The following is an 18902-nucleotide window of genomic DNA, read 5'->3' as shown; positions in this document are numbered from 1 at the left end:
CACATAAATGTTGAACAGAAGGGGTGAGAGGACCGACCCTTGCAGCATTCCCCATGCGAGGCGCCTCGAGGTCGACCTCTGCCCCCCTGCCAACACAAACTGCGAGCGGCCAGAGTGGAAGGAGGAGAACCACCGCAGAACAGTGCCCCCTATTCCTAACCCTCTCAACCGCTGCAGCATGATACCATGGTCGATGGTATCAAAAGCCGCTGAGAGATCTAATAGGACTAGGACAGAGGAGCAACCCCTGTCCCGAGCCCTCCAGAGATCATCCACCAACACGACCAATGCCGTTTCAGTGCTGTACCTCTGCCTGAAGCCTGACTGGTACGGGTCCAGATAGATAGCTTCATCCAGGTGCCGGGGAAGCTGTCATGCCACCACGCTCTCAACAACCTTCGCCACAAAACGAAGGTTGGAGACCAGACGGTAGTTGGCTAATTCAGCCGGGTCCAGGGACGGCTTCTTGAGGAGGGGCCTCACTACCGCCTCTTTCAAGGCGGCAGGAAAGGCACCCTCACTCAGAGAAGCACTTATAATTCCCTGGAGCCAGCCTCGTGTAACCTCCCAGGAGGCCAGTACCAACCAGGAGGGACACGGGTCCAATAAACACGTGGCGGCACTAATCTTACCCGGGACCCTGTCCACATCCTTGGGAGCCACAGGATCAAACTCCTCCCAGATAATATTCTCAAGACCTACCCTCGTCTCCTCCCCTGGACACATCCAGTCGGAGTCCAAGCCATCCCGAATCCGAGCAACTTTATCATGCAGGAATTGCACATAATCCTCAGCATGACCCTGCAAGGGATCTTCCCGCACTCCCCCCCGAAGAAGGGAGTGGGTCACCCTAAACAGGGTGGCTGGGCGGTTCTCTGCAGATGCGATAAGAGCGGAAAAATGATTAGATTTTGCCGCTTTTATCGCCACTAGGTAAATCTTGATATAAGACCTCACCTGTGTCCGGTCAGAATCGGATTGACTAGTCCTGCAAATGCTCTCTAGGCGTCTTTTCCGATGCTTCATCTCTCTCAGCTCCTCAGAGAACCAAGGAGCCAATTGTGATCGGCATCGGGTCAGGGGCCGCAAAGGCACGACGTGGTCCAAAGCTCCGGTGGCTGCACTCTCCCAGGCGGCCGCCAGCTCTTCAGTCAAGTTGTGTGCCAGAGTCTCAGGAAACGGCCCAAGCTCCGTCAGGAACCTTTCGGGATCCATCAGGCGCCTGGGACGGAACCATTTTGTCGGTTCCGTCTCCCTGCGGTGGGGGAAAGCGGTAGGAAAGTCCAAGTGAAGGAGCGAATGATCTGTCCATGACAAGGGTTTGATGTCTAGGTCCCCTCTACCAAGATCATTCAACCACTGACCAGAGACAAAAATCAGGTCCAGAGTGTGTCCCCCTATGTGAGTTGGGCCGTGAACTAACTGGGTCAGGTTCATGGCCATCATGGAAGCCATGAACTCCCAAGCCACCTCTGACGCCTCACCCGCAGACGGAAGGTTGAAATCCCCCATGACAATAAGTCTGGGGGTATCAACTGCCACCCCGGCAATGACGTCGAGTAGCTCGGGCAGGGTCACTGCCACGTGGCAGGGAGTCAGGTACGTAGTCAGCAAACCCATCTGCACCCCACGGCCCCACTTCACAAAGAGGGACTCACATCTGGCTATCTGAGGAACAGTGGTCTCCCTCGGACTAAGACTTTCCCTAATAATCACCGCCACTCCCCCACCCCTCCCCTGGGCCCTTGGCTGATGAAATGCATGGAAACCTGGTGGGCACATTTCAACAAGGGGGACCCCCCCCTCTTGGCCCAACCAGGTCTCCGTAATACCTGCCAGGTCTGCACCCCCCTCCAAAATAAGATCACAAATGAGGGGGGCTTTATTAACAACCGACCTGGCATTACACAACATCAGCCACGGACCCTGGGCCTGAGACTCTGCACAACCCAGGACACGAGTCGCGCATTGGGGGCCGGAGTGCGTAATTGCTCGTAAGCAGCGTGTACGCACCCCCAACACATGATATGGCCCCCTGCGCCCGTCATACCTGCCCCTCCCACTCATTGTTTCAATTACTGCCCTTCCTATCGTCCCCCTGCTCCCCGGTTAAATTTCCTTTCATGACCCCTCTGTTGCAACCAATCAACCCATCACCCCGCTCAGTCGCTATCTGAACCACTCCGGGTCCCCTTTTACAACCCCCTCCCTTCCTCCCGGGTCCCCTTAAAATTTTCATTAAAAATTTAGCTAAAAAACCCCTCAACCCCCTTCTCGCACCATGCCACAATAGACTATCAAATCATTGAGGAAACTGGAATTGTACGCTAGGTTGCTGAGAGAAGGAGAAAAAAGGGAAGGTGGATGTATTTTATTGCCTGCCTCTGGCCATTTATCAGATCAAAGATAGTGTCACTTATAAAAGTTTGGGAAATCATGTGTTTTTAGTAGATCCCTACATGAATGGAAGCTGATGCTACATAGTACAACATTAAGCATGGCATCATTCTCAAATGTGAATGCATACTTATTAATTGTATGCAGGTGTTTACCATTCAGAAAAAGAAAAAAAGTGAGTAGGACAGGTGCAAAACTGTAGACATCCTTACAGTTGACTAAGGCCTCTTTTTATTTTTATTTTTTTTACTGTAATGTTATTAAAACAGCCCCCAAAAGTGATCGACTCATTAGATTGCCTACAGTTGTATAAACAAACAAAATTCCACACATGAGGAAATTTTCTGATCCTTTAATCTTTCAGGCTGAACTGTTCTATTTTCCACAACAATAAGATTTTTTAAACTAGTGTTTCTCAAACTTTGCAATTTTAAGATCTGTGGACCTTACAGTACACAGATTTTAGATTTCAAATTTAGATTTGGACTTCAAACTAAAGTCCACACATGTCAAAGTTCTCAAGTTTAAGAAGCACGGCTCTAAACAGTTGTCAAAGCAATAGAAAATAAAATAATTAGCTCTTACAAATCAGAGAAAGACTATCTAATGTCTAAATTCTTTTAACTAACAATAATTTTGGATTCATTATTCAGAAAGTTTATTGCTACATGAAAAACCTCTTTTACAATTTGCTGAGGAAATATCCCCACAATTAACCCTTTATTTCAGTATTTTTCAACCTGGGTTTCATTCATTCATTCTGCAAATGTACAGTATAAATAAAAAAAAAACTCTGAGGGAATAACAAAAGTATGCAAAGAAACATAAAAACAAAGAAAAATAACAGATGCTGGGCAAAATACACAATTCTTTAGTCAAGACAAGACAAAAATATGCAAATTGGGTTCCATGAATAACCTGGCCCTAAAGTCTGAGGAAAATCCAATTTTTTAAGGCTTTCTAAAAGGCTAGCTGAGTCAGGGCCACCCAACTCTCAGGTACTTTCATAGAGAAGACACAACTCCTAGGCTCCATAAAATGAACATTGTTTCATGGAAAGGACTTGAAGCACATCCATCTGGTAGACCTAATGGGTTGGGCAGAGGGCAGTGTAGATAGTTAGTGCCTCATATACTAGGACAGTGTCATAAAGGGTGTCAGCTGTCCAGCTGGTGAATCCAAAAAGAGAACTCCTGGGACGTTGTTCTTCCCCAAAAGTAAAACTTTATTGAATATACTACATTGGCACAGAAGAAGTGAAACTAGCTATGAGTTTCCTGAGCCCTTTGGCCCTCAGTTCATTGCATTATCCAATTAAATCAGCTCCTTTTGTTATGAGAGTGGCCTGCATCGTTCAAACACCTATGTGGCATGACATTGAGGGTGGCAGCAGAATCTCATGATCTGCAGACAGGGTCTTGGCATTTGATTCCCACCCCAGGCATTTCAATCACCCCCCTCCCGATTGTTGTCAAGCTAGAGTGAAATAACTAGGTGAAAGAGCGAATTACTCTTGAAATGCTAACTCCCCGGAAGAAAGATACACTTGGAATAAATATAAACATACATAAGCATGAACAATTATCCATTGTACAAAATATTAGTTTCACTTTGGTTGTTTAAGGTACCTGGAATGAAACCTCTTTATTAGCCTAGCTGCTTTAATGTCCCTTGCTGCCACCCACTCTACATCCAGTATAGTCTTTCCACCACACAAGGTACTGCAACTTGGTGGTGGTGTCTAGAGTCCACAGCAGTGGTGGGTTGCTACTGGTTCACCCCGGTTCGGGTGAACCCGTAGCAGCAGCGGTGGGAGGCTCTGCCAACCTGCCCGGATGTCATGAAATATGATCTGCGGATGCACAGAAGTGGTGTGTGCGCGAGTGAAATGAGCACCCACGAGCAAGTGAACCGGTAGCAAAGGTAAGTGAAACCCACCCCTGGTCCACAGTGTCCTTAGTTTCATAGTGCTTCTCCCCTTTTATGAGGACTGGAGGCAGAGGGGGACCCTGACTGGCCTCAGCCTAGAGTCTCGGAAGAGCTTTACAATTTGCTGAGGAAATATCCCCACAATTAACCCTCTATTTCAGTGTTTTCAACCACATTCATCAGCTCTACAACCCTCATTGTAGAGCGACCCCAGCCACTCTGCAGCATCCCCTTTCCGGTTCAATGTGATAGCATTCACATGGAAGGACTCATCAGCATGCATTGCTCCATACCGCTCTAAATAATTCCACACCTGAGTTAGGAAATAGGCCAGCTTTTTGGTCTGGCTGTCAAATTTTGCCTTTGCGGGTGAAGGTCCTGGTCCTGCTGCACCAGCACATAACCTGGTGGCAGCCCCACCTCCTCTGGGGCCAGCTGTGTGAGGGCTCCTGTTGCCGCAGGGATAGAGAGGCTTGCCCCAGACCTGCTGGGGAGAGAGGGACTACTACTCTCCCTTGCTGCAAGGATCCCATCGTTCCAGTCAGGCTCAACACCATTGGCTGCGGCAAAGGGGAGAGGGGCAGCCAGCAGCTTGGCAGTCCCCATTCCAGCTCCCATTGTCACTGACCTTGGTGAAGTGGCTCCCTAAACCTCTAGCCTACCAAACTTCTCTTTGAGCTATACCATTGAGGGGCTGTGTGTTGTGACCAGGAACCTCCACTCTGTTGGTTCTTTCCACTTGGCTGCTCTCCTGGCTTTCCACTTGCTTCCTCAGATCACCATAATTCCAGGAGGAACCAGTGGGTACTCTGCCTCCACAGCCTTCCCCACACTGCTTACCCACTGTCCCTTTTTCCCTGGGCAAGGGGCTCCCAATATCATCCCTCCTCCATGCATGGGTGGTTGCTCTAGCTTCGCAGCCCCCTTGTGTTTCTCCTTTGGCCATCACCCTCATTGCATTGCATTATCCAATTGAATCTGCTCCTTTTGTTATGAGAATGGCCTGCATTGTTCAAACACCTGCGAAGGATGACTTTGGGGGTGGCAGCAGGGTCATATGATTTGCAGATGGAGTCTTGGCATTCCATTCCTGCTCAACCATCTCCCTCCCGATTGTTGAGAGCGAAAAAGTAACTAGGTGAAAGAGTGAATCACTCTTGACAAAGGGCTTTAAACAGAATAACCAGCACTTTAGAACATAGAATAATAGAGTTGGAAGGGATCTCAGAGGTCTTCTAGTCCAACTCCCTATTTGAGCAGGAGACCTTATATCTTTTCAGACAAATGGTTGCCCAATCTCTTTTTGAAAGCTTTCACTGATGGAGCACCCACAACTTATGAAGGCAAGCTATTTCATTGGTTAATTGCTCTCACCATTAGGAAATTTCTCTTTAGTTCTAGGTTGCATCTCTCCTTCGTTAGTTTCCAATCATTGTTTCTTGTCTTGCATTTTGGTGGTTTGGAAAATACCGTAATTTATGGAGTATAAGACACACTTTTTACCCTCCTAAAAGAGGGTGGAAATGTTGGTGTGTCTTAAACAGCGAATACAGCCATTTTTGGCCTCCCGAAGCCCTGCCCCACTTGTTCTATTTTTGTGAAAAATGGGGTGTGCAGAGGGTTTGGGAGGCCTGCAGAGTGTTCCTGGAGGCTGGGGAGGGCAAAAGCCCCCATTTTTGTGAAAAATGGGCCCTTTCTTGCCCGTTTTTTGCAAAACGGGGGCATTTTTGCCCTCCCCCAGCCCCCAAGAGCCTCCCAAACCCTTTGCACACCCTGTGTTTTGCAAAAATGGGCCCATTTTTTGCCCATTTTTCACAAAAATGGGGGCGTTTTGCTCTCCCCCTGCCCCCAGGAGCACTCTGCAGGCCTCCCAAACCCTCTGCATGCCCCATTTTTGTGAAAAACAGGCTCATTTTTGCAAAAAACAGGGCATGCAGAGGGTTTGGGAGACCTGCAGAGTGCTCCTGGGGGCCGGGAGGGCAAAGACCTTTTTTTTTTTACTTATCTCTTCGAAATCTTAATGTGTCTTATACACCAGTGCATCTTATAGTCTGAAAAATATGGTAGTTTGACCCTCTCATCTTTGTAGGAGCTCCTCAAATATTGAAACAGTGCTATCATGTCCCCCCAGTCCTTCTTTTTATTAGACTGGACATACCAATTCCTGTAATCATTCTTCATATGTTTTAGCCTCCAGACCCCTGAGCAATTTTGTTGCTCTTCTCTGCATTCTTACCAGAGTCTGAACATCTTTTTTGTATTGTGGTGACTAGAACTGGATACAGTTCTGAATTATACCCATAAATGTATATACTCTGCTGCAGCTTGCATAGTAGTAGTGTTATGAAGTGTGCCCATAATTGCCTGTGATTATGAATTCTGAACCAGCTGAAGCTCCCAAATTGATTTGTTTGACCTAGATACCACCCATCTCTAATCAATGCTGGGCAGCTTACAACATAAGAAACAAAACAACAAAATGTTTGTGTATAAGACAGCAAATCCAAAACAACATACATATTATATCCCAATAAAGATTAAAAGTTTGGGATAATGCTTTCCAAAGGCAGTTCCACTACGGCATTTTGCAATAGTCCAATCAGAAAGTGACTTGGACATGAATGACCATGAACAGACCCTCTTGATCCAGAAAGAGGCACAACTGGTGCACAATAGATTTGTACAAAAGCCTTCTTAATCATGGTTGCCATCTGCTCTTTGAGCAGACCAGAATGATTCCCCAGTTTGCACACTAATTTAGTTGGGTGGATAGTACCCAATCCGGACAACAATGAAAGACCTGGCAGGCCATAAAATACATAGCTTCCTACTCATCTAGATCCTATTCAGGAACTTGGAAAGAACCTTGACAGCATTGCTTGGATTAGCAAAGACGGGGCAAAGATATAAAATTGAGTATCATCATCTAACAATGTTACTTAATTCTGTGCTGATAGATGATCTAACCCAGCAACTTCATGTAGATATTAAATCAGGGCAGGAAAAAGAGTAGAGTCTTGAGACACTCCCAAAAGCAGAGTCCAGCATTAGATCTCTCCCCCACCTACCAACATCAGGCAGAACTGGCCTCAAAGGAAAAAAATCCATCCCTTCCCTCCACTATTCAGTATTCACTACTGACCAGATCCCCACAGTTTTTATAAGGACTTGAATGGATTCTGTGAGACTAATGAGAAAAAACAAGGACTAATTTTTACGTATATATTTTTTCTTCATTTGTCCCTTATGGAGATTTGTTTTCTCTTTAGTCCTTTGCAGAATGTTTAAATAATTCTGGTTCTCTTGTTGTTGCTAATAGAGGTAAGAGTAAGTCTTATATGGTGAGCTTATCTGAGATACTTTCAGATGGAAAGCTACTATTATTTTCTGTCTAATGAGATTCTGCAGCTGTTCCCTCTTTCTCTTAAAAGATTAACTGGCTAATAATAATAAAAAAAGACAGGAGAAATGGAAGGATTGTAAATGAAGAGGACTGTGAATTTTCTGTGATGGTTTACTTAGGCAATAACCTTGTCTCCTTCACAGCATTATGAAAGGTCCAAGCCATTTTTCCCCCATTTGTTATGATTTTCATATGTTTTATGTTTTATTAAATTAAATTTCTATACTGCCCTTCTCCCGAGGGACTCAGAGCGGTGTACAGCCATATTAAAACACATGAATTTATAAAACTTAAAATCAGATATATAAAATTTGGCCATCAATTTAAAACACACATACACCCATTTAATTTCATATTAGGATAGTCCGGCTTGCTGAAACAGAAGGGTCCTAAGGGCACGGCGAAAAGTGCGCAGGTCGGGGCTAAGATGAAGCTCTAGGGGCAGCTCATTCCAAAGGGCTGGTGCCCCCACAGAGAAGGCTCTCCCCCTGGGTGTCACCAGTCGGCATTGTTTGGGTGATGGCACCCTGAGGAGCCCCTCTGTGTGGGAGCATATTGGCCGATGGGAGGTTGTTGCTGGCAGAAGGCGGTCTCGTATATACCCTGGTCCTAAGCCATGGAGCGCTTTAAAGGTGGTAACTAACACCTTGAATCACACTTGGAAGACCAGAAGAGGCCAGTGCAGCTCATACAGGAGGGGTGTTACATGGGTATGCCGAGTCACACCCATAACCACCCGCGCGGCCGCATTCTGGACCAGCTGGAGTCTCCAAGTGCTCTTCAAGGGGATCCCCATGTAGAGAGCATTGTAGTAGTCCAGACGGGATGTGATGAGGGCATGAGTGACTGTGCGCAAGGCATCCCAGTCCAGAAAGGGACGCAACTGGTGTATCAGGCGAACCCGATAAAAAGCTCCCCTGGCCACGGTCATCATATGATCTTCCAAAGACAGCCGTGCATCCAGGAGAACACCCAAGTTGCAAACCCTCTCTGTGGGGGCCAAGGTTTCACCCCCAATAGTCAGCGATGGCACCTGCTGACTATACCGGGCCGCCGGAAGCCACAGCCACTCAGTCTTGGAAGGTTTGAGTTTGAGCCTGTTTCTCCCCATCCAGATCCGCATGGCCTCCAGGCACCAGGACATCACATCAAGGGCATCATTGGGGTGGTTCAGGGTGGAGATGTACAGCTGAGTATCATCAGCATACTGATGGAATCTCACCCCGAAACACGGATGATCTCGCCCAGCGGCTTCACATAAATGTTGAACAGAAGGGGTGACAGGACTGACCCTTGCGGCACCCCGCATACAAGGCGCCTCGAGGTCGACCTCTGCCCCCCTGCCAACACAAACTGCACACAGTTGGAGAGGAAGGAGGAGAACCACCGCAACATGGTGCCCCCCACTCCCAACCCCTCCAATCGTCGCAGCATGATACCATGGTCGATGGTATCAAAAGCCGCTGAGAGATCTAATAGGACCAGGACAGAGGAGCAAGCCCTGTCCCGAGTCCTCCAGAGATCATTGACCAATGCGACCAATGCCATTTCAGTGCTGTGCCCTGGCCTGAAGCCCAACTGGAACGGGTCTAGATAATTGGCTTCATCCAGGTACTGGGGAAGTTGTCACACCACCACACTCTCAACAACCTTCGCAACGAAGCGAAGGTTGGAGATTGGGTGATAATTCGCTAATACAGCCGGGTCCAGGGAAGGCTTCTTGAGGAGAGGCCTCACCACCGCCTCTTTCAAAGAGGGGGGAAGTAACCCTCACTCAAAGAAGCATTAATAATCCCCTGGAGCCAGCCTCGTGTAACCTCCCGGGAGGCCAGCACCAACCAGGAGGGACACGGATCCAATAAACATGTGGCAGCGCTAAGCCTCCCCAGAATCTTGTCCACATCCTCGGGAGTCACAGGGTCAAACCCCTCCCAGATAACATTCTCAAGATTCCCCTCCATCAGTCCATCCGGATCATTTCAACCAGGGGCACCCCCCCTTCTGGGCCCAACCAGGTCTCTGTAATACCTGCCACATCCGCTCCCCCCTCCTGAATAAGATCATAAATGAGGGGGGCCTTATTTACCATGGATCTGGTGTTGCACAACAACAACTGAAGGCCCAGGCCCTGAGAGTCTGTGCTACCTGGGGAACGAGTAAAGCCTTGGGGACCGGAGTGTGCGATCACTCGAAGATAGTGAGAGCGCACTCCCATAACATGATATGGCCCCCTGCTTCCACCATATCTGTCCCTCCCACCCACCGTACAGATCACACGGCCCTCACAAGGTTGAGCTCTTGCCCCCTCCCTGATATCCAACCCTGCATCTCCACTGCCACTGCCCTCTGCTGGACCTGGCCTTGACCCTTGTGGATTCTCCCCCACTCCCACTCTGGTCATCCCTGAACCCCTTAAAATTTTAGTTAATAATGTGTTTAAAAAAAACCCTTAATCCCCTCTTTTACGCATGCCATCTCTCGGGGTTCCAAAACCCGTCATCAAGGTAGGCCCTCGATAACATGGAGGGCCAGACCTGCGAGAGGGGGGAATCTCGCAGCACAAGAAGCTTGGACCTTGAGTACATCGAAAACACTGGGATGATGGTATAACTATGGCTTCTTCTATCTCATTCTATATGTGTACAAAATGTTAATGTGGGGAAAATGGAATAGTAACCACAGGATAGCTTTTGAAATTGGAATATTTAGGTCAAATTCGTATTCAAGTGCTTTCTGTCAAATCCATGAAGTAACACAGGAAAGCTATCTATACAGTCTCAAAGAACTATAATTTTCCTTCTTCAATTGGATTTATTCATCAGAATGAAAAAAAAACAGTTCAGCTGCACCAGATGGAGTACAATATATAGAAATCAAATTGACTATATCATTACTACCGGTAAAAGGTAGTAGAAAAGCTCAATTATTACATCAAAGACATGCCCAGGTGCTGACTGTGGAACAGATCACAAACTGCTCAAGTTCAAGTTCCAAATTAAGCTAAAGAAGAAGAAATCAGTTTTCACGATATAATCTTCAACATTCACTTGCGTCAGAAATCCTGAATTGCTTTGGAGTCCTGGACCTCACTGATGGATAACCAGAGATTCTCTACTTATAAAACCCTGTAGTCTAAGAAGACAAAGATAGATCAGCACTCGGATCATTACCTAGTAGGAAGGGTACAGGAACTAAGGCAATAGCCATTGAAATGTGGCAGGCAACAGAAAAAGAATCAATCAAGATTCTAACCAAATTATGCCACCACATCTGGAAAACAACACAGTGGCCAATAGATTGGAACAAGTCAATCTACTTTTCAGTACTGAATAAGAGAATAACAGAATTGGAAAGAACCTGGAAAATCTTCTAGTCCAAACCCCTGCTCAAGCAGGAAATTCTATACCATTTCAGACAAAAGTCAAAAAAGGATATTTAACAGAATCTGCTAATCATCATAAAATAGCTTTAATTTTACAAGCTAGTAAAATAATACTTAGGACCATCCAGCACAGATTAGAAACCTACATAGAAAAAGAAATGTCAGCTGGTCAAGCTGGCTTTAGAAAAAGCTGATGAACATGAGCCGTTATTGCTGACACATGTTGGATAATTGAGAAAGCCAAAGAATACCAAAAAGTACTCTCTATGTGTTTCATTCATTGTAGAAATACCTTAAATTGTATCAATTGTTTCAAGCTTTGTGGTGTGCTCTGAAAAATGGGAATCCCAGAATATCTAATCTTCCTTATGAGAAATTTATATACAGGTTAGGAAGCCCCAGTACGAATAAAACATGTCGAAACATGTTAGCTCTAGGATGGCAAAGAGATGTGACAGGGCTTTAAACTCTCCCCTTATTTATTCAATTTATATGCTAATTACATATAAAAGAAAGTTGGATTGAAAGTAATGAGTGTAGCTTTAAAACTGGAGGAAGAAATGCTAATAATCTGTGCTGTGTTGATGACACCACCCTGATAGCTGAAAATGCAGGTATTGATAAAAGTCAAGGAATGCAGTGAAAAAATGGGATTTAAATTAAATATGAAGAAGACCAAACTAATGACAATCAGTAGAACCACCAGTCTTAGAAACAGACACAAATATAATGAAGTGGTGGATAGTTTTTGCCTTTTTTGATCAATCATCAACAATAAAGAAACATGCTTCAAACTACAGTAGTATTTGGTAGAGCAGCCATGAAGATCTTGAAGGTATTGAAATGCTGTGATTTGTCTATAATTAAAAATATCAGATTTATGAAAATTACAGGATTTCCCTTGACACCGAGTGGAAATCAAAGTTGGACTTTGAAGAAACATTTTGTTTTCTCTTGCTTAGGGGAACTTAAATATATGCCCATCCTTGCATGAACTGGAAGATTAAAGTAAATATGCAACTGATAAAGATGTTCTGTGTGCTACTTAATGCTTCTAATGCAATCTAAAGCCAGTGTCAGAACCTTATTTTTTTCACATTTTTTCCTGAAACAATCTTCTATAATTTGGATCTGAGTCAAGAATCATTCTCAGCAAGAGCTAAATAATGACTAAAATGTTTATTTAACATGACAGCAACAACAGCATTCTGGTTGCTTACCTGCAGAAGCCTAGAAAATATAATCAGCACATTTCTTGAAGTGCAGTAGTGTGCATTACATGTTCCTTTTTTTTTTTAACCCTGACTTGGTGCTTATTTGTTGGCATATTTTCTGCCCACCTGTTCTTCAAAGTCAACTATAAATGTAGCTGTGTTGCTACATTTATAGCTGGCTTTTAACTACTGTACTACTACCATACTCCCCTACAGCTCAAATGCTGGGATTTACTTTCATCTGTGATGTTACATAAGGCTATTTTCATGCAATACTAAAACATTTATTTATTTATTTATTTATTTATTTATTTATTTATTTATTTATTTATTTATTTTAAAGATACATTTAGCAAACTGCCTATGGTACAGTGTACAATTACTTGTTTTTCAAGAAATAATTTTGAAATGAATTTTCCCCTTTTAGTTCAAATGAGATGCACTCTTATTTAACTGTTTATATTTCCTATTATATTGCTATAATCTTAATAATTATGAGTTCATAATATAAGAAAATAGATCAGAAACCTAGCTTTATTACTGGCTGTGTTTGCATGTTGCACAAAACTGTAAACCAGCCAACACATTTTAGCCAAGTGCAAAACCCATCTCTGTGGTTTATTTATTATCCCAACCCAGAACACTTTTCATTCAAAACAGTCCTGAAGCAAGGTATGTCTGTCAAACTAAAAGACTGAGTTAATTGAGTAAACCATAGGTGGATTTTTGCACACAGTCAAATTGTACTGGGCTGAAAACAATTATGGCTGCTTAAATTATGATTAACAAGGAAACTCAAGTTGATAGGCTTTAAAATTGATGCAGGGAAGTGAATGTACAGCAATTGGAATCAAACCAAGGAGAATCCTTTGAGTTTGGAGAGCATAACTGCTATGAAAGGCTCTGAAGGCTGATGGTAGTGTGAAAAAACAATATATAAGAATGTGATGAAACTTCAAGGAAGCAGCAAGGTCCAGTTCCAAAGTGTTTCAAGCAAAGATTTGACCTCCTGGGACATTATTTTACCAAGAGTATAACTTTACTGATAATTCTACATAGACCCTATATACCCTGTTTTCCCCAAAATAAGACATCCCCTGATAATAAGCCCAATTGGGCTTTTGAGCTCATGGCAATAAGGCCAAGCGCTTATTTCAGGGTTCAAAAAAATATAAGACAGAGTCTTATTTTTGGGGAAACATGGTACTTGGGTCCCAACTTTTGCAGGGCTGCCTCAGATTCGGAACTTCGTGGATTGATACACTTTGTCTCCTACTCTAAACTCTTTTGGGGGCACTCTTCTTATCTGCTTGTCTCTTTTGCATTTCCCTCTCTTTCTCTAACACTTGCACACTATGACCCATGTGGCTTTCAAAGTGTCTACCCACTCAGCAATGAGAGTTATGAGTGGGTCTCTTGAGGGAGTTCTGGCATAGGCACAACTCTACCCAGGTAGCCACCTGAAAGGGAGTAAATCCAGTGCTGCTATGCACAAAATTATTGTGTACCACTTCAGCGAAAGGTAACAATTCAGTCCAATTGGTCTGCAAAAAGTCTAAGTCTGCTGTATTCACACAACATATTGGGGTCAAATTAACATGCTTTTGGTTTGAGATAAAATGTGTACCCCTAAATCCTAAAAGAATTTTTCAATTCTGTTCTAGCATCTTCTTAATTAATCTTCTCATCTCAGAAGATTAATCTATAAACAAAATGTTGACCTTCCTCAGCATATTATTCTGATGGATCTTCGTGTCTTTTGTCTTCAAACGGTATACATTCTGGATTCTTTGCACTTGAGTTGTTGACATTCCTTCAAAAAACAAAAAGTAGAATTATAGCATTTTTCATTCAACTGATTGTAAATAGCCAAAGACAATGTTTAAAGTCTCATTTCTCAGTCTGTAATCAGTTTGCTATTGACACATGACTCTATCTACAATACATATCCTGTCAGAATACTTTCAGTGCTTTCTCAAGCATAAAATTATACAAAATAAAATTCAGAAAATGATATATTTGAAAAAAGAATCTGACTGCTATTAAGAATTGAATATTAATTCAGAAAGCAGCCATTTACCTTTTCAAATTGTCTGCATGCAAATGTTACTATATTTTCACATCTTAAAATAAATGTACCAGTACATGTAAGACTAATGCTGTGGTAGTAATAAATGCTTAGATGGTTGGAATATGAAATTTGATGATTAATTAACTCAGATCAATTGTATTATTTTGGTTAAATTGGTTAAAACGTTTGAGCATTTCAATATATTTTGTATATGTTCTCTTGTAAATATTGGCAAACATTTTTGAAAAGTAAGAATTCACTTCTCATGCATAAATCATTATTTGTCAGGCTTCTAATTTCAGAAAAAGAAAATTGTGATACAAAAGACCATAGGCAAATGGGCTTGGTATCAAATTAAAGCAGCAAATAAGGAACGGTGGTAAGTTGATAAATTACATCTTTGAGCTTCTCCTCATACAAAATTGACTCGAATAATAGAAGTTTGTAAAATATACCAGATTGCAACTACTGTACTTGTTTACAGTATTAATCTAATAATGAAGGACTTGGACACAATATTTTGGCACCGACAATCTCAGCTTTACTTATTTTGCATCTTTTTTACCTCTGTTTGTTCTACCCAATTTCTCTGCCCATCTCAATACTCTATTTCACTTCTATTTTCCATATCAGGTTCAAGATGAGGAAAAATCATTCTGATTTACCAGACTACACTGAATCAGGATGAATCTAATTATTACCATTTTGAGTATTATTTAAAAGTCAGTTCTGAAATAGAAAGTGTGAAACAGAAGGTCTAGAAGCACATAAGGAGATTAGTCATGAAGGACAAGGGCATTAGCACTGACTAGCACTGATGATATTACTAGTTTGGGTAATAAAATGTCTGCAAGAAAAAAAAACTCAGAGAGTACCAAGGACCTTTTATTTCAACCTTGAGTTACAAATATTCTCCTTTATTGAGTCCATCTAAGAATGATTTATGGCTCTTAGAAAACAAGCAGAATCCACAAACCATGTCACTACTTCCAAGATTTCTTCTTGGAGACTTGAGAATACCTGATCTACTACCTCATAAAAGAGAGGTTGGCTACTTTTTGGTGGCTAAAGGGTACATTTTCAATCAAGGACTAGATGCAAGATGGAGAGATCCAAGACGAATTTTAAAAATATAAACTAATAATTAAAATTTGGAAAATAATGACTTACCAGTGAATTAAATCTCCCAACTGGAATTTTTGCATGGGCCTTAACAATACTGGATAAAGTTAGTTAATGTTAAAGATTGTGAAGCCATTAAGATTAAGCTCTCCTTGTCAACAGATGAGATTCTGTAAATCGCCTAGAGAGGGCTGTAAAGCACTATGAAGTGGTATATAAGTCTAAGCGCTATTGCTATTGCTAAATCAACACATGGGTACACTGCTATGCCACAATGACTGAGGCTTAATTACAATATATAGTATTCTAACCCCAAATTACAATATACAGTATTCCAACCCAAATCAATTGTAGGACAACACTTACAGGAATAATAAAGTTTCTAAGACCAACAAGGCCAACAAGTTTGGGACCAACTGAATCACAGCAGTTACAGTCAGGTCCAGAAATATTGGGACATCGACACAATTCTAACATCTTTGGCTCTATACACCACCACAATGGAGTTGGAATGAAACAAACACAATGTGCGTTAACTGCAGACTGTCAGCTTTAATTTGAGGGTATGTACATCCAACTCAGGTGAACGGTGTAGGACTTACAGCAGTTTGTATATGTGCCTCCCACTTGTTAAGGGACCAAAAGTAATGGGACAATTGGCTTCTCAGCTGTTCCATGGCTAGGTGTGTGATATTCCCTCATTACCCCAATTACAATGTGCAGATAAAAGGCCCAGAGTTCATTTCAAGTGTGCTATTTGCATTTGGAATCTGTTGCTGTCAACTCTCAAGATGAGATCCAAAGAGCTGTCACTATCAGTGAAGCAAGCCATCATTAGGCTGAAGAAACAAAACAAACCCATCAGAGAGATAGCAAGAACATTAGGCATAGCCAAAACAACTGTTTGAAACATTCTCAAAAAGAAGGAATGCACCGGTGAGCTCAGCAACACCAAAAGATCCGGGAGACCACGGAAAACAAATGTGGTGGATGACCGAATAATTCTTTCCCTGGTGAAGAAAACACCCTTCACAACAGTTGGCCAGATCAAGAACACTCTCCAGGAGGTAGGTGTATGTGTGTCGAAGTCAACAATCAAGAGAAGACTTCACTCTTCCGGTTTCCTTGTCTTCGGCGACGGCGGCGCTCTTTGAAGCTCCGCCAGCCCCGCCGCCTGTAGAGCTGCTTCGCGATCGAGAAGCGGCTCGAAAACTTCAAAATCCTGAGGATTGTTGGAGGAGAGATAGCAGGGCACAGGTCGAGCCCCTGTAACCCCCCAGGGAATCGTTTCTGGGGAGGAAACAGGCGCGGCTCCCTTCCAACCTGCTGAGACTCCGGGCGGCGTGGGACGATTCTGCTTCTGCAGAACAAGCCGGCTGCAGGAAACTTAAAGCGAAAGAACCAGCTTTAATAAACAGCGAAACTACCTGAATCCTGAAATTTGGAAACGCAAGTATTAGCACTTTGTTGACTTTTCAATCTGAGAAAATGCGAATGAGTGAAAGTGCTTTGAAAAAACATGGCGCCTAGCTTCAGAGTTAACGAGCCAGCGAGTGTGGATTGGTGAAGTTACTTTGTTTTGCTACAAAGTTTCCAAGTTGCTACTAAGCTGCCTTGCTTGTTATAAGAGAAATAACTGGGAAATTTTTTCCCTTTTCAATATTGGACTTTGCTTTATTTTAACCCTTGTTTGATCAAATCTGGGGGACTTTTTTAGAAGTCTTTGTGCAGGAGGGAAAGGAAAAGGAACTTCCCTCTTTAGAAAAACTAGATCACGAGCCAGGATGGCTTCAAAGAAGCAGGAAGGGAAGGCATTAGGGGGGGGATCCCCCACACACAAACATCAAATGCAACTTCCCCCTGCTCAACAGCTACAAACTCAGAAAAAAGAATTTGATGTGGGAGATTTAAAAGAATTTATTTCTAAAACTCTGGATGACAAATTTCAAAAATGTCAACAGGAGATAGATGATAAACTTCAAAAATCACATCAGGAATTTATGCAGGAAATTAATGAAGTTAAAGACATGGTGAAACAGAATCAAAATAAGGTGACCAAAAAAATATCAGAAGTGGCGTCTGGCCTGGCAGAATTTATTGGGAAAGTTGATTTTAAAGTTGAAGAATTCAAATCAGAAGTTAATGTTAAGATGAAAGACAATGATTATAAAATTGATGAAGTTGACAATAAAATGCAGAGAATTGAAGATGAGATTGTTATGATACAATTCCGGGCGATGGAATTTGCCATACGGCTTCGGGGAATTCGAGAGGAGGAGAGACAGGATTTGAGACAGGTTTGCTCTGAAGCCTTGGCTAAGATTTTACAAGCTAATCCTGATTTGGTATTTCATAAAATAGATAAAATTTACAGAGTGAACTCTTGGGTGGCCAGACAAAGACAATTGCCTAGAGATGTGGTCATATACTTTACTGAGAGAGAAATTAGAAATGATATCCTGCAAAAATCTTTTCACACTTCTGTACAAGTGGGGGGCTCACGACTTGAAATTTTTAAAGAATTACCTCCTAAAATGCTGAAAGCTAGAAAAGAATTTGGTTTTCTTGTTAAGGAATTGAGAAATTTACAGATACCCTTCCGGTGGGACGCACCAGCTGGGATAATTTTTAGATATAAGGGAGAAGGATATCGGTTGAATACCGTGGAGAAGGCACAACACTTTTACAGTACTATTCTTAAGGAAAGAACACCATCTCCACGTACATCTACAGTTTTGGAGATTAAGGAGAGTGAAGAGAGGCAATTGAAAGAACAGTCTAAGCAGGAATTAGAAAATGTGCAAAGTGCAGAAGGAGATTTTCTGAGTGAGCCCTTGTTGGATTCTTCTCCAATTTTGGATTTGATTCAGTTGACAGAAGTTAAAGATCAACGTATAACTAGAGCCCAATCCAAGCTACTTAAACAAAAGCAACAACAACAACAGGAAAGACAAGACAAGAAGGCAGTTAAGAGTACCGTACAAGAGAGTGGAGCTATGGGAGGAGCGAGATCGAAGCTCTCGGATGAACTTCAAATATTTTGCTCTGTGCTCCAGAAAGAGGCTGATGACCTTTAAGTGTCTATCTTGGAATGTCAATGGGTTGAATTCAGCACAGAAAAGGAAGAAATTATTTACATATTTGAAACAATTTAATAATGATATAATATGTTTACAAGAAACGCATATCACAACTCAAGATCAAAAATATTTGATAAACTTAAAACTAGGAGCACATTATATATCTTCAACTTCGCAGAAAAAGAATGGTGTGGTTATTTATGTAAATAAAAAATTAACAGTGAAAGTTATAGAAGCAGATCAAGATGGTAGGTTTGTAGCAATTGAATTGCTCACAGCAAATGGTCAAATTTTTTTGATTGGA

The 18902-nt window shown here is 42.6% G+C and overlaps 1 long non-coding RNA gene across 2 annotated transcripts in view; it reads right to left on the bottom strand.

The window, feature by feature from the left end:
- Positions 1-18902, bottom strand: part of LOC117676160 (uncharacterized) — a 49235-nt gene that overhangs the window by 11709 nt on the left and 18624 nt on the right. Inside the window, exon 4 of one of the 2 annotated variants that reach the window (XR_009621095.1) lies at positions 14047-14138. This is a non-coding gene — a long non-coding RNA (uncharacterized LOC117676160). Of the gene's footprint in view, positions 1-13874; positions 14139-18902 lie in introns of those variants that run through there. The other variant, XR_004594361.2, reaches the window with a different exon arrangement.

This window comes from Pantherophis guttatus, chromosome 5, assembly GCF_059756535.1.
Source record: "Pantherophis guttatus breed Tessera chromosome 5, ASM5975653v1, whole genome shotgun sequence".
Taxonomy (NCBI): Eukaryota; Metazoa; Chordata; class Lepidosauria; order Squamata; family Colubridae; genus Pantherophis; species Pantherophis guttatus.
This window is presented reverse-complemented; position numbering and strand designations above follow the sequence as displayed.